The sequence below is a fragment of the Onychostoma macrolepis genome, chromosome 25 (genome assembly GCF_012432095.1).
Source record: "Onychostoma macrolepis isolate SWU-2019 chromosome 25, ASM1243209v1, whole genome shotgun sequence".
Lineage (NCBI taxonomy): Eukaryota > Metazoa > Chordata > Actinopteri > Cypriniformes > Cyprinidae > Onychostoma > Onychostoma macrolepis.
In genome coordinates this window covers 23,495,071-23,508,149 of record NC_081179.1, presented here as the reverse complement: position 1 = coordinate 23,508,149, position 13,079 = coordinate 23,495,071, and the positions used below count along the sequence as shown (strand labels likewise).

Genomic DNA, 13,079 nt, shown 5'->3' with positions numbered 1-13,079 from the left:
AGGTTTGCTTTTGTTGATTACGTCACTGTGAATAACATGAGATCTGGCATTTTCAGTAAAATCAGTCAGATAGTTTTAAAACTTGTTTTGATCAAAAACTTAAAACAACTTCTTTAATTTAGATACACAGACATCAGTGTGAGAACTACAACAACAGTGACCATCAAAAAAGCATGTTGTAGCCAATCAAAACTCATCCATAGCTCCCATCATGCATTGCAGCATGAATAAATTATGAGCAGAATTGTCTTTGTAATTTCTTTTATTCTTACTATTTTCTTTTATTTTTTGCTGTTTTTATGTGACTTTTTAGTAGCTTGTTTTGTGATGTTCAGAGTTGTTCTGTTTGTCACCGTTGTTGAGGTTCATACGCTAATTCTTGATGTCTGTGTGTGCCTAAAAGAAAATGTTTTTTTTTTTTCTTAAGGTTCAGAACAGCTTGTAAGGAAATTTTTCAGAGGTCATAGAAAATGCAGAATCTTTCATTGTGTAATCAACAAGGCTGTTATTATTAATAATAGAAGTTTAATTCAGAGGTTAGACTGGTTCGGGTCAAATAATGGTTATGTTAGAACATAATCATCACCACTTAATGACTTTTGCTCTTTGCAAAAGTCTGCCTGTTATAGTTCAGTTACAGCAGCCAAATAAAATTTAATGTTAAAGAGTCAAGGGTCAAGAGCCCAACTAAAGTAAACACTGACCACTATAATGCTGATAAAATATTGTGATTTTCTTATTTGATGATTCTGCTTGTTCTGGTTGTTGTTTTCAATAATGGTCAATCATTGCTCAATGAATCTCTTAATCACCTCATTAACTTTAACACTGCTTCAGTGTTACTTTTAACACTCTGTAGTGTGGACACATATAGACACCCAGCAGTGTTAATTTGACACTGATGATTTTGCTGTGTGGGCTTTGTAGAAAACGACACATTTGAAAGAGGCGGGGCATAGAGGAACTACAATAATGTACAGTATTTGAAAAATAATGTGTTTTTTAAACATTTAAGCATGTCAACCTATTCTGTCACCAAATACACAAATATGATCTTTAAAAATAGTATTATATGACCCTTCTAAAACAGCCTTTTTTTGAGAGAGGTTCAGAATGAGGATTGAAAATAATAATTTTTCCAAATATTTTTTTTTTTTCTGTGCAAAAAAAAAACTTTATTAACATTATAAGTAAACCTCAAGGAACATATTAAAATTTTTAAAAAATCCATGTCATGACCGCTTTAATGATCAAAAAGACACCACATCATGACCATCACATGTAAATTTATGAGGAAAATCACAAGTTAAAGACTTTGTTGGGTTTCCCCGACACTTCCAAAAGCACAAAAGACCCTTTTGACCTTTTGTTCCTCACAGAACATGTCTTCACTTTCACAGAATGACACAGAGACTGCTTTTATATGCACCAAAATGATGCTAAAAGGACTTATAAACGAATATAATTTTATTGCGTAACTCCATATCATAGTCAGATTGCTCAGACAAAATAGCCCATTTTTTCCTGAGCAATACTCATACGGTCCAGGCGAGCGTGTAGGTCTCTGCGCTTTCTACCAACATCAGAGTCCTCGAACAAGAGCTCGCTCACATTTGCCCCTTCCAGTAAACTCAACATGTCAATAGACAGGAGATGAGCAGTTTGCTTCAGCATGAAAAGCATGATCATCATGGGCAGCTGGTCAGACATCCGCTGCACCACAATCTGAAAGAAAATGAAAGAGCTTGCTAAGTCCATTCAGTCTCTGATTAAATCTTCGTATTTGTTACTGAAAACTAAGAGCAGCTCATAATACCTCATAATATGCTTTCATTATTTCACCGTACTTGCTTTTTTTGTCAAAGATAGGTAGCTGATCCTCTGAAAATGTATCTTCGCCAATCTCATTCAAGCTCTTCACGTGGATGGGATCTTGAGTGAAGATCATGTTTTCCATCTTGAACTGTTCTTTGATTCTCTGCTCCGCCTTTTCTTGCTGGTCTGACTGAATGTTATAAATTTTGTCCTAAAAAAAAGTACAATCGTTCCTTACAAGTAAGGACAATCGTTCAGTTTTCTGTACCATTAATCAAGAGCAATATTTACCATAGTGATTTTTAGAAGAGCAGGGTAGTTCTGGAAACACTGATTGACTGCATCAGTAAACTGCTTGATGACAATGTCTTCAGGAAAAATACATACATTAAAAAAAAGACAAACAGCCAGAAATGTCTCACAAACCAGATGCACTAAAACTACAAAACATTCCAAGTGCCATTCAGATGTGATCTAATCTTTTGGTTTTATGCTGGAATCAGAAAGATGTTAAATATGTAGATGTGTGCCGACACCTTTGATGGTGTTGAGTAAGTAGATGGCAGGATCCTCAAGTGTGGCCACATGCCCCTGCAGAACCTTCTCAAACATACGGTAGTTGCTGAAGCCGAGCAGTTCCCTCCCTCTGTAATCCTGGCTACGTGTTATTTTCTCTTCAGTCAAATTGTTAACTTGTTTGGGAGCAAAACAGATTTTTATTTAAATTAATTGAATTTTTCAAACACAACAACAGTGAATTCAAATTTATATTGTTTCTTAAATATAAAAATATACTGACGGGATATCTTTGAATCATTAAGATGATTGTTCCACTTCTTGAATTCCTCCCGAAGCTGGACGAACAAATTCTCTTTAATGATCAGCTCTCCCAGTGATATGGAATTGATTTGTTCATTGAATTCTTTTATAGTCTATGAGAGCAAAAATAACATTTGTTACATTAAAAGTTATGTTATAATAACATTAATCAAATAGAAATATGACAAAAATGGACGTGAATTATTGAAATTATTTGTTTAGGGTGATACTGGAGGATTCGGTATCATCAGCATCGCAATAATTCATTCTAGTCATAACTGTTCAACAATTATTGGCAAAAATGTAAATTAGAAATGTATTTTATAATACTACCTTGTGGCTGCATCTGACAAAATTTGGTATATAGTGACACATCAGTTCTTGGAACCAAAATAATAATTATGAGAAGCAAGATGATGTGATGGATTGAGATTCAATTCTTACTTCAGTAAGAAATAGTTTGGCTCCTTAGTGTCCTGTGGTGGTCCAGCCTCACAGTCTTTGAGCTCATTCCTCACTTCCCACACCTGCTTTTTATCTGCTCATTGAGCTGTGGCAATGATTTCTGACAAAAAGAGGGAAAAATTATATGAACAGGGATTTAGGCTCAAAATGAATGAGCTGTCTAACTTCCATTTTTTAGGTCTTGTTCACATTGCATATGAAACAATATAAACATTTAGTTAAGAAGAATATTAAACTCAGTTGTCATGCTGTGAAATGCTTCAGTGGGAATTTCTGACAGATTTTGCTTTCAAAATGCTCAATTTAAATGCATCCCTGACGTTTAGAAACTTACTTTAATATGATCAACGAGATGATGAGTCAGTTTGATGGCAAGACTTTTGATAGTCGCTTTGTCCTCATTCAAGAGGCATCTGTTGAAAAAGAAAAGGCACTTTTTGTGAGGTGGCATAGCTTAAGCAAGTATTTCCAAAAAGAAAGAAAAAAACCTGTTGCTTTGTTAAAGCAAATCTGTTTGATGGCCAATAGGAGGTGCAGCTGAGTTATACTGAAATCTCAATCTTTAGTTCAAAAACACTACCTAGCTAGAGAACTGGTTGGAGTTGTAAAACAAAGCAACCTGATCCAAACAGGGCAAATCAAGTATCATGGACACATACATTTTAGAAAGCAAAGATTAATAATCTTTTCAGATGTAACCTGAAAAGTTGTGCTTTTGGAAGAAATCTCTCTCTTTTGTGCTGCCTCCTCCAGAGACATTTTCTCATTGATCTGCTGCTGTCCTCTACACTTCACCATGATGTAACCTTTGCGGAGAGGAATTGTTTTGTTCTGGGCAATTTCCAGAATTGTTGTCTCTGTTCCCCTGTCTATGAGGTCTGGCTTGGTCAAAATGGCTGTAAGAATGAACAATAGTTATTTTTAAAATCTGCATTTACTGACAGAAGTGCCAAAAGATATTTGGTGACATTACAGATGTTTTGCTTCATTACCGACAGTTCTTTTGCCGTCAGGATCTACTTCTTGTGCCATTTTTAATGCTTCTGTTGTTGCAATGTCAATATTACAAGGGACCACAACCAGGTTTAAAGTCTCTTGCTTCTCAATAAATTTCATGATCAGATGTTTGATCTACAAGACAAGACAGGTCATGACATTTTAAAACAATTTGCAGGTGAATGCAGAGGTGGGTAGTAACGAGTTCGTTAAATTTACTTGAGTAATTTTTTTGGGTAACTAATACTTTTAGAGTATATTAAAAGATGGGTACTTTTACTCTTACTCAAGTACATTTTTAGTGAAAAAACCCCCCAGTACTTTTACTTTTTACTTTTACCCCCAGTAACTCCTCTCGTTACTTTATCTTAATGCAATACAAGTTAAAAATGCTTCAATTTATTCCAAACGCGCCTTGTACTTTTCTCTGGGCGATGAGCGATGCCCGTTCGCAAATGATTCATTCTTTTGAGTCAATTCTGTTCAAAGGCTTGATCAAACCAGTGAATTGGTTCTCAAATCAGTTTGAATGATTCGTCAGTTCCCTGCCACACGTGCTGAGTCATCTGAAGCGGTTCTCACTCAGCGTTGTAACATCAAGAAGACGTGGCTTTGTATCTACAGTCAGTTGAAAGCAAATCTGCAAAGGCTATTGTTTGCTAGCTATGAAGATCTTTAATAGATGAACACCGCGTGTGCTGTCTACGGTTCCGCAGGTATAGATAGGCTACATTCGATCACAGTACACGATACCACTATGACATTACCAGTTTGTTGTATATTAAATAAAAATTAAATAAGTTGTCACAGAGTGTGAAATGAACACCCGCCCATCGCAACCTGTTCCAGGAGGAATGCCTATTTTCACAATACATTTGTTTACATTTTGCAAAACAGACGGAAGAATGTGCATTTGTTTCGATATGTTCAGATATTCAGTAGTGGTCATCATGTGAGGAGTTTTCACTCTTCTCTGTGTCAGAGGTTATATATATATAGGACATATATATACATAATTAATATACTTTAAAATATAATAATTCAGTGATGCAAATCAGAATTTTCATCAGCTGTTGCTTTCAGCTGTAGCTGTTTTCAGAGTCATATGATCCTTCAGAAATCCTTCTAATATATTGATTTATTACCAGTGTTGGAAACAGTTTTGCTGCTTAATATTTTCTGGAACCTGTGACATTTTGTTCAGGATTCTTTGATGAATAGAAGGGTAAAAAGAACAGCACTGATAATAAATCAACATATTGGAATGATTTCTGAAGGATTATGTTGACACTGTGTAAAGGTTGATGAAAATTCTGTTTTGCATCACTGAAATAAATTACATTAAAAAAACATTATATATATATATATATATATACACACACACACACACATTACATAAATTTAATCTACATTTCTAAATAAAAATAGACTATAGATATACAGTATATGATCCAAAGTAACCAACTACTTGAGTAGTTTTTTTATCCGTTACTTTTTTACTCTTACTCAAGTAACTATTCAAACTATTACTTTTACTTGAGCAAATATTTCTATAAGTACTTTTAATTTCACTTGAGTACAGTTTTTGGGTACTCTACCCACCACTGGGTGAATATGGCCTGCCAAATCAGATTACATGACCCACCTGTTTTTCAATATTCTCTGGTTGTCCTTTTACTGGCACTCGGGCGATTCCAGGTAGATCGATCAGTGTGAGGTCACACACATCTGGTGACATGACCTCTAAAGTGATGAGCTCATCACATATTCCTACCCCTTTTCCTGCCAGCTCATTCTGAGCTGTAAAAGACATACGTTGCAAAATGTGTTACTCAACACTGCCCTGGGTCCTAGTTGGATCCATTTGACCAAATTGTTCATGACACCCTCACTAAATGATTTTTGCTTGAATTTTTCCATTCATTGGTGAAGCCCATGCCCACTTGTGCCCACCCACCTTCAACGGTTTCCCACCCAGTGAGAAGTTGGTAATTTTCAAAATGTATGTAATTTATTAAACAATAACAGTAATAAACATCTTAATTCACTGTAACTTTATACAGTATATTTAGTTTAAACTGAAAAACAAAACAGACTGCAAACCTTCTTCGATGTAGTTTTCAACTAATGAGGTATCGACAAATTCTTTTTTCTTATCACGGTAAGACAGAACAGCCTTCCAGTTGACTGCACCTTTTGCCTTCTTCAACCTCAGCTCTAGTGGACATCTGGTGACAATTCCTATCAAATACAGTTGGATATACAGATCTACATCATATATATACAGTATACACACAAACACACACACACAAATACCAGTGCAGGTACTAAACAAAAGAAATCATTATCTTATTGTTAGCAATAAGTTTGAATATATATGAATATCCAGTAGCAAAGGAGAGTAAAATTAGTCCTCACCGCTTCCTCTTGGTAATGCAACTCCAGACAGCGCTTCCAGCACAGAGCTTTTTCCTGAACTCTGGTCTCCGATCACTGCAATGGTCGGTAATGCCAAGTCCTTATGAATGCCAACTGACCGCAGATTGTCAATCAGATCAATGTATGGACGAATGCTCTCCTCTATATGATTGTGAACCTCTCCCTTCAATTTATGACTATAAAGAAGAAAGAAGAAAAAAATATTAATTTTTTATTCTAAAACCTCACAGATTGCACATATTATTTCATTTAGTTTATAACCTTCAGTACATAGATTTTATTTCCCTTTAACCCCCAAAAACTGAGACAGCTGTTCGCGGTTAAAATAACTATTGTTCTTAAATGTTTAAAAACATTTTTTTATTTATTTTCAAACACAACACCATAACATCCATTCAAAACAAACAAAATAAAACAACAAACATATAATCAATACTTTAAAACTCCAGTCAAAAAGGATAGCAAGAGAAAGCAGAAAAAAAACAATTCATTTCTTTATATAATTGTGTATGTTAAAGAAAACAAGTATCAATAGTAATAATAGTTTTTCAAAACGCTTTTGACCTCCTGCCTCACAAACACACAGACATCAAGAATCAGTGTATGAATCTCAACAACGGTGACATGATTCATACTGCAATGCATTCTAGGTGCAACACACAAAAGTCAACCATGGCTCCCAGCATGCATTACGTCACCGTTATTGAGATTCGTACACTGATTCTTGATGTCAGTGTGTCTGAAAGATGAGGCAGTTAAAAACCCAAACTCACGATTTCAAATCTGTTTTTTTTTTATCAGGGTTAATAATGCAAAAACTTAATTTGTTAATTTAAAACAACTCTGTTGACTGTTGAAACTGGCAAGGTTTAAAAACATGTGCAAATGATAAGCTTTCGTGGCGATGAGCAACATTGGCCCGTCAACTGTTCTGAGCGTCTTTTTAGGCTGGACTCAGCCAGTTGGTTGAGATCGCGGGGGAGCCCCCTGTCAGCCGTGGGTCCCTATAATCGTCACCACCTTTCACCCCACTGGGAGTGCTGATTTAACACTGGGGATTTTACTGTGTAGTCTATCCTACAGAAAGTCTTATGTCTATTACAAAAAAAAGTGAAGTCTTTAGATTTAGTATTCTGAATTCTCCAAAGATCGATTAAGTTGAGTTCAGTGATCAATTTATTCAGTAATTTAGAAGATGGATTGACTATTGTATAAGATTGAGATTTATCCAAAGCAGGATTTACGACAGCATTAAAATCACCAACCACACGCTCAAGTAGTGTTTTGGAAATATTTGTAAAGAATTCACTCTGTCTCATTCGGACCGTAAATAGAGACCAATGCTAACCTATTATTATGTATTTTGCAACGGATAAAAGCAAATCTACTCTCCTCATAATTTCCGATATGTTTAATTGCTGACAAGAAAGCACCCCCATAGTTTTATTAAGAGCGCAGAAAAAGGCTGCTCTGGAAACATGCCATGTTAAATTGCTTTAAATGTGAAAACACAGCATGCAAGGAAAGCATTAAACTAACATTTATAAAAAAGTAGTTTCAAATCTAGTTTATATAATATACATAAATACTTGAACTCTTGTTCTAAGTAGACACACAGAGACAATCACAAACCAGCATATGAATCTCAACAATGGTGACAATCAACAAAATGCTTCATGCTGCAATGCATGCTGGGTAACACCATAGTAATAACTCCCATCATGCACTGCAGTATGAAAAATTATTGTCACCACTGTTGAGGATCATATGATAAGTGTTCATGTCTAAAAGCCTGAGCGATCTAATTTCCCCCTCCTCCCAATTTTTAAGCATTACAGTGGCGTTTGTTTAACAGGATTTTTTTCACAGCTCAGCGATAGCTGAATGTCAGCAAACAAACCAACAAGAGACACCTTCGTGATGTTCATTCAAATGATTTATAAGCAGAAAGCGTAAAGTAATCTACTACCTCAAGCAATGTATAAATGCTTGCTGTGAAACACTATTGCAATTGCTTAAAAGCAAATTTTTTGAATTATTAAAAGGGCCAAGAGCCCAACTAAAGCAAACACTGATCTCCATGATGGTGGCATCATTTTAACCAATAAAATATCAACATTTAATCCTCTGTGATTCTCAAAAACAGCAGGTGTTCATCACTAATGCACAATCACTTTAATTAGTCACTTATTTATCTCACTAACGTTAACTCTTTGAGGACTTGGGATTTGACTCGAGACTCGTTTACGACTTGAAAGGAATGACTTGGTTCCTCCTCTGGTGAAATCAGCTGCTGTGTTCATGAGTGGAATAAACACATGGCAGGACTTTTACTTTCTGACCCCTGGACTTTACACCTCTGTCTGTAATATATCTGCTTGTTTTACACTCTTTGGCCACCAGGTGGTATTGTGAGCAAATGAAGCCTCCAGAAATTAACCCTTTTGTGAACCACTTGAGAAGGGTATAACTGCAGCCTGGAGATCTCCAAATGGGGGCGGGAACTCCAAAACGGGGTGGGAGCTCCAAAATAGGGCGTGGCTTCCTCCCATTGACAGACAGGCACATGACACGCATGCGCAATTTTTTCTCCCAATCAACTTCAGCGCAAACTCCGCCCCACAGTTGATTCTAAAGATTTTATTGGTTGTGTCACTTACAGTGTTAATTTAATTTCCTACACTATGCTACAAAAAATGCTAACCCCTAAACCTACCCCACACCTGACCCTAACCTTACCCAGTGAAACTGGCTGCACGGCGGGATTGGTGCTGAAAAGAAAGTTGCAGTTCAGGAGATAAGCATTTAATATGATTATGCGATATGAGATCTCCGAGCCGGGCCGTTCATAACTCTCCAACCGGACCTCACCGGACAATGGCACCTTTTTAGTTACATCCAGCTTCACTACCCCATCCTACCCTGTGAATTTCAAGCCCCGGGATGCCCCCGTTGCTTAAAACCAAGCGATAGAGTAAAATCTTTCCCCTGCGCTGCGCTGAGACTGCTCGCGGGAGAGCTTATGAGTGATTCTCGTTTATATCATTAAGCAGAGGTTCAAACTCGGGTCCGAACACCACTGGCCACGAGCTTTGGGCTCTGCTCTCACGGAGAATATTGATTTATATATCATATTTTATTTTAGATAAAACTAGAAACAATGTTTAATTTATAAAGTGTTATTTTGAAATGTAAGTCAATAACAATTGGCTGAAGCCAGAGCCAATGGTGAAAGTCTTTGCGCAAAGAGACCCCACCCCATTTTGGAGGTTCTGCCCACTTTTGGAGTTCACGCCCCATTTTGGAGATCTCCAGTCTGCAGTTATATCCACTTGAACCACTTGGCTGAAAAGCTTAAAGCTGAAAAGCCATTGAAACCACTGAAATTACGAAACGTTTCGAACAGTTATAACGTAAAGAAGCCTTGTTTACTGAAATCACATGAAATCGGTAAGCCCCACCCCCCTTAGTTACTGTTGCTCACTCGGACAAACAATTGGAGTTGCTCACTGTCTTCCCAGGTGTTTCTGATCAATTTGGTACACAGATGGACCTTCACGTGGGTCTTAAATATGCCTTGGAGGGATATATAAAAGATATTAAAATAAATATGTAAAAATACAGATCACAATGCAAACAGGAGAAGTCTCATGTTAACGTTACAGTCATTACGATCGAAATGACAACATCTCAGATCAACACTGTTCATATACCTTAAGGTAAGATTAAATAAATTTACATTTAACCAGATTAATATGGGGAGGCACTCTAATATAGACCTTTGTTTATGTGTTTTTGACTTTCACTGCACGGTACATGACATGAGAACAGTTCACTATTTAGGTTTGTACGTTAGCATGGACTAACTTTAACGCTAACGTTATCTAGTTTTATCCCGAAATACCTTGATGAAGCATAATACAACAGTAACTAAGGGGGGCGGGGCTTACCGATTCTTTCCAGAAACAACCTGCCGATCTAAAACATTTTCTTTTACATGCCTTAAACCATCACTGTCCTTAGCGACACACCAATACATCTTGCCGTCTCTTCTGCTGGTACGCCCAACGACTGGTGTTGTTCAAGAATGCTTGGAGCAACAATCATTGCGTGACGACTGCTGCATTCCGAGGGACTGATTCGTTGAATGACACTGTGTGCCTCATCAAACTTAACCCAAATCCTTCAATTTACTGTACAACCACAATTATCCGCTGCATTTGCAACATCTTCCCTCAACTCTAAAACTCTTCTGTATATAAAATGATAATCGAGAGGAGAATTTTTTTCCGCAGAAATCAGCTAAAGCTAACAAATCATCAACAATCCCTCGCCAAACACCTTCAGATTCCCCTGACATTTTGCATCCCTCGAACCCTTCTTCAAACTACCGCTGTAATTACGTATAGCTTTTCTAACTGTCCAATGAGAGTGTGTGTTACATATACAAGCGAAAGAGGGGTTGGCTCTTCAAATTGAGGACGAAAGTTGATTGTTTGCTCCACACGTATGTACTGTCCAATGGCATTTTTTAACTCGATTGAAAAATGGATAAAGAAAAGCATTTGGCAAAAGGACAAAGAAAAGCAATTGGCAAATAGAGAGAGAAAACCGTTTGCCAAATGCTTTTTTAAAAAGCGATTTAAAAGGTGCATTTAAAATGATTAATTAATGTACTTTTTTAAATTGATTCTTCATTTTATTTTTAAGTGGCACTCTTGGTCCTCCATATCACAATGATAATTCAGGAATGTTATTTCCATTAACGGTAAATGTTTAGCACTCTTTGCTGCCATGCATTTCACCGTGTTTTTTTTTTTTGTTTTTGTTTTTTTTACAGTGTGGAAAATGACTTTCATCATTTAAAAAAAAAAAAAAAAGAAGAAGATATATCAAACTTAAGTAATTTTACTTAACTGGAGAAATCAGGTTACATCTACTAACAGTTATGCTTCAGTAAAACTTGTTTTTTCAGGTTGGTTGAATTCAGTTCTAATCAGTAATCTTAAATCATTTATTTCATTTAAACAAAACCAGTTATTGTAGATGTTACCAGATGAAGTACAATTTCTAAGTTGAACTGACTAAACATTTTTTTTTCAGTGTAGCAGTACTTCAGATGAGAGAATATATATATATATATAATAATTTTACATTTTATACTAACCTTCCATTTTGAGCATGCTGAATGTTGTCATTATCATAAAGAGCACTGCTTCCATCGGAAGATTTGAAATAAGCAAACATATCCTGCCTTGAAAAATATAGGGGAAAAAAATGAAGGTAGTTCTGTTCTTCTTTTTGGGTGCCTCTGAAAAATGTTAGATTTCATCCAAACACAGTGCTTGTTGTAATGTTGAAGAGAACCAAATCTCTTAAGGCTGAATTTATAGTGCAGCACATCCCTTAAATGACTAAAAATAAAAGGGGTGAACAGGAGGGGTTTCATTGTGAGTTCCTGGAAAAAAAGCCTACAGGTTCCAGTTTCACTTTTGACGAGACCGATGAGACCTTTAAACAAACCAGTAACATAAAGTTACATTTAGTCATTTAGCAGACACTTTTATCCAAAGCAACTTAACAATGAGGACAACAGAAGCAATCAAAACCAACAAAAGAGCAATAATATGCACGTTCTGTGTACTGTAAATACTGTAGCACACACACACCCTCAAACTGTTGAGTTTATTTGTAGCCAAGCACTTCTCACATATACTGTATATTTGTGCAGAACTGAGAGTTGAATGTCTAGGGGAGGCAGAGAAAGTCTTTTGTCAGAAGACTAAGAAATTGCTATAGTATAACAAATAAATATATTACCAATACTGTAATGCAACTTGGCAGAGGATGCGCACGTCCTGATTTTGCTGAGTTAGATGTGTTCCTAGGTCAACACATTTTAAAACAACATTTTAATCCGTATTGATCACGTCCATTAGCCCCTGATATTTTGACCACAGCCCCAGATGTTTTCAAATCCCATAAACGCCCCTGATCATGAACAAACATGTGTCAATATAATGGATCTGTGCATTTACTGCATTAATAATGTCACTCACTGCTCTTAATTAAATAACTTATTGCTTCAATAAGTATTTGTGTATATTTACTGAAGAAAGTGGTACAAGCAGTTTGACAACATTAAATATTTTTCATCAAAAATTATCCAGCACAAATTGGTCCATGAGATGTCACCAAAATTAAGTATTTGAACCTAAAAATTAAATACCACACTGTAAAAAGTTGACTTAACTTAAAAAAAATGTTTAAATTTTTTTTAAAGTTAAGTGAACTTAATTCAATTAACTTATTTTTTTTAAATGATCATTTACTTAAAAATTTAAGGCAATGGGTTTCCTCAATTTTTTTAAGTTAAGTCAACTTATCACTTTTTACAGTGCAAAATGGGTACAGAAATATACAGAAATTGAAGTTGAAAGTTATCAAACACTAAATTCTAAATTAAATATAGATGAATCCTTAAAGCTATAAAAGTTTATTTTTTTCCTCTTTTGATTAATAGACATGCTAGTAGTCACAGCAGC

The 13,079-nt window shown here is 35.9% G+C and overlaps 1 pseudogene; it reads right to left on the bottom strand.

Annotated features, from left to right (window-relative positions):
- Window positions 1–1,169: 1,169 nt before the first annotated feature.
- On the bottom strand, window positions 1,170–11,895 carry LOC131534260 (interferon-induced GTP-binding protein Mx-like; annotated as a pseudogene).
- Between the last annotated feature and the right edge of the window lie 1,184 nt (window positions 11,896–13,079).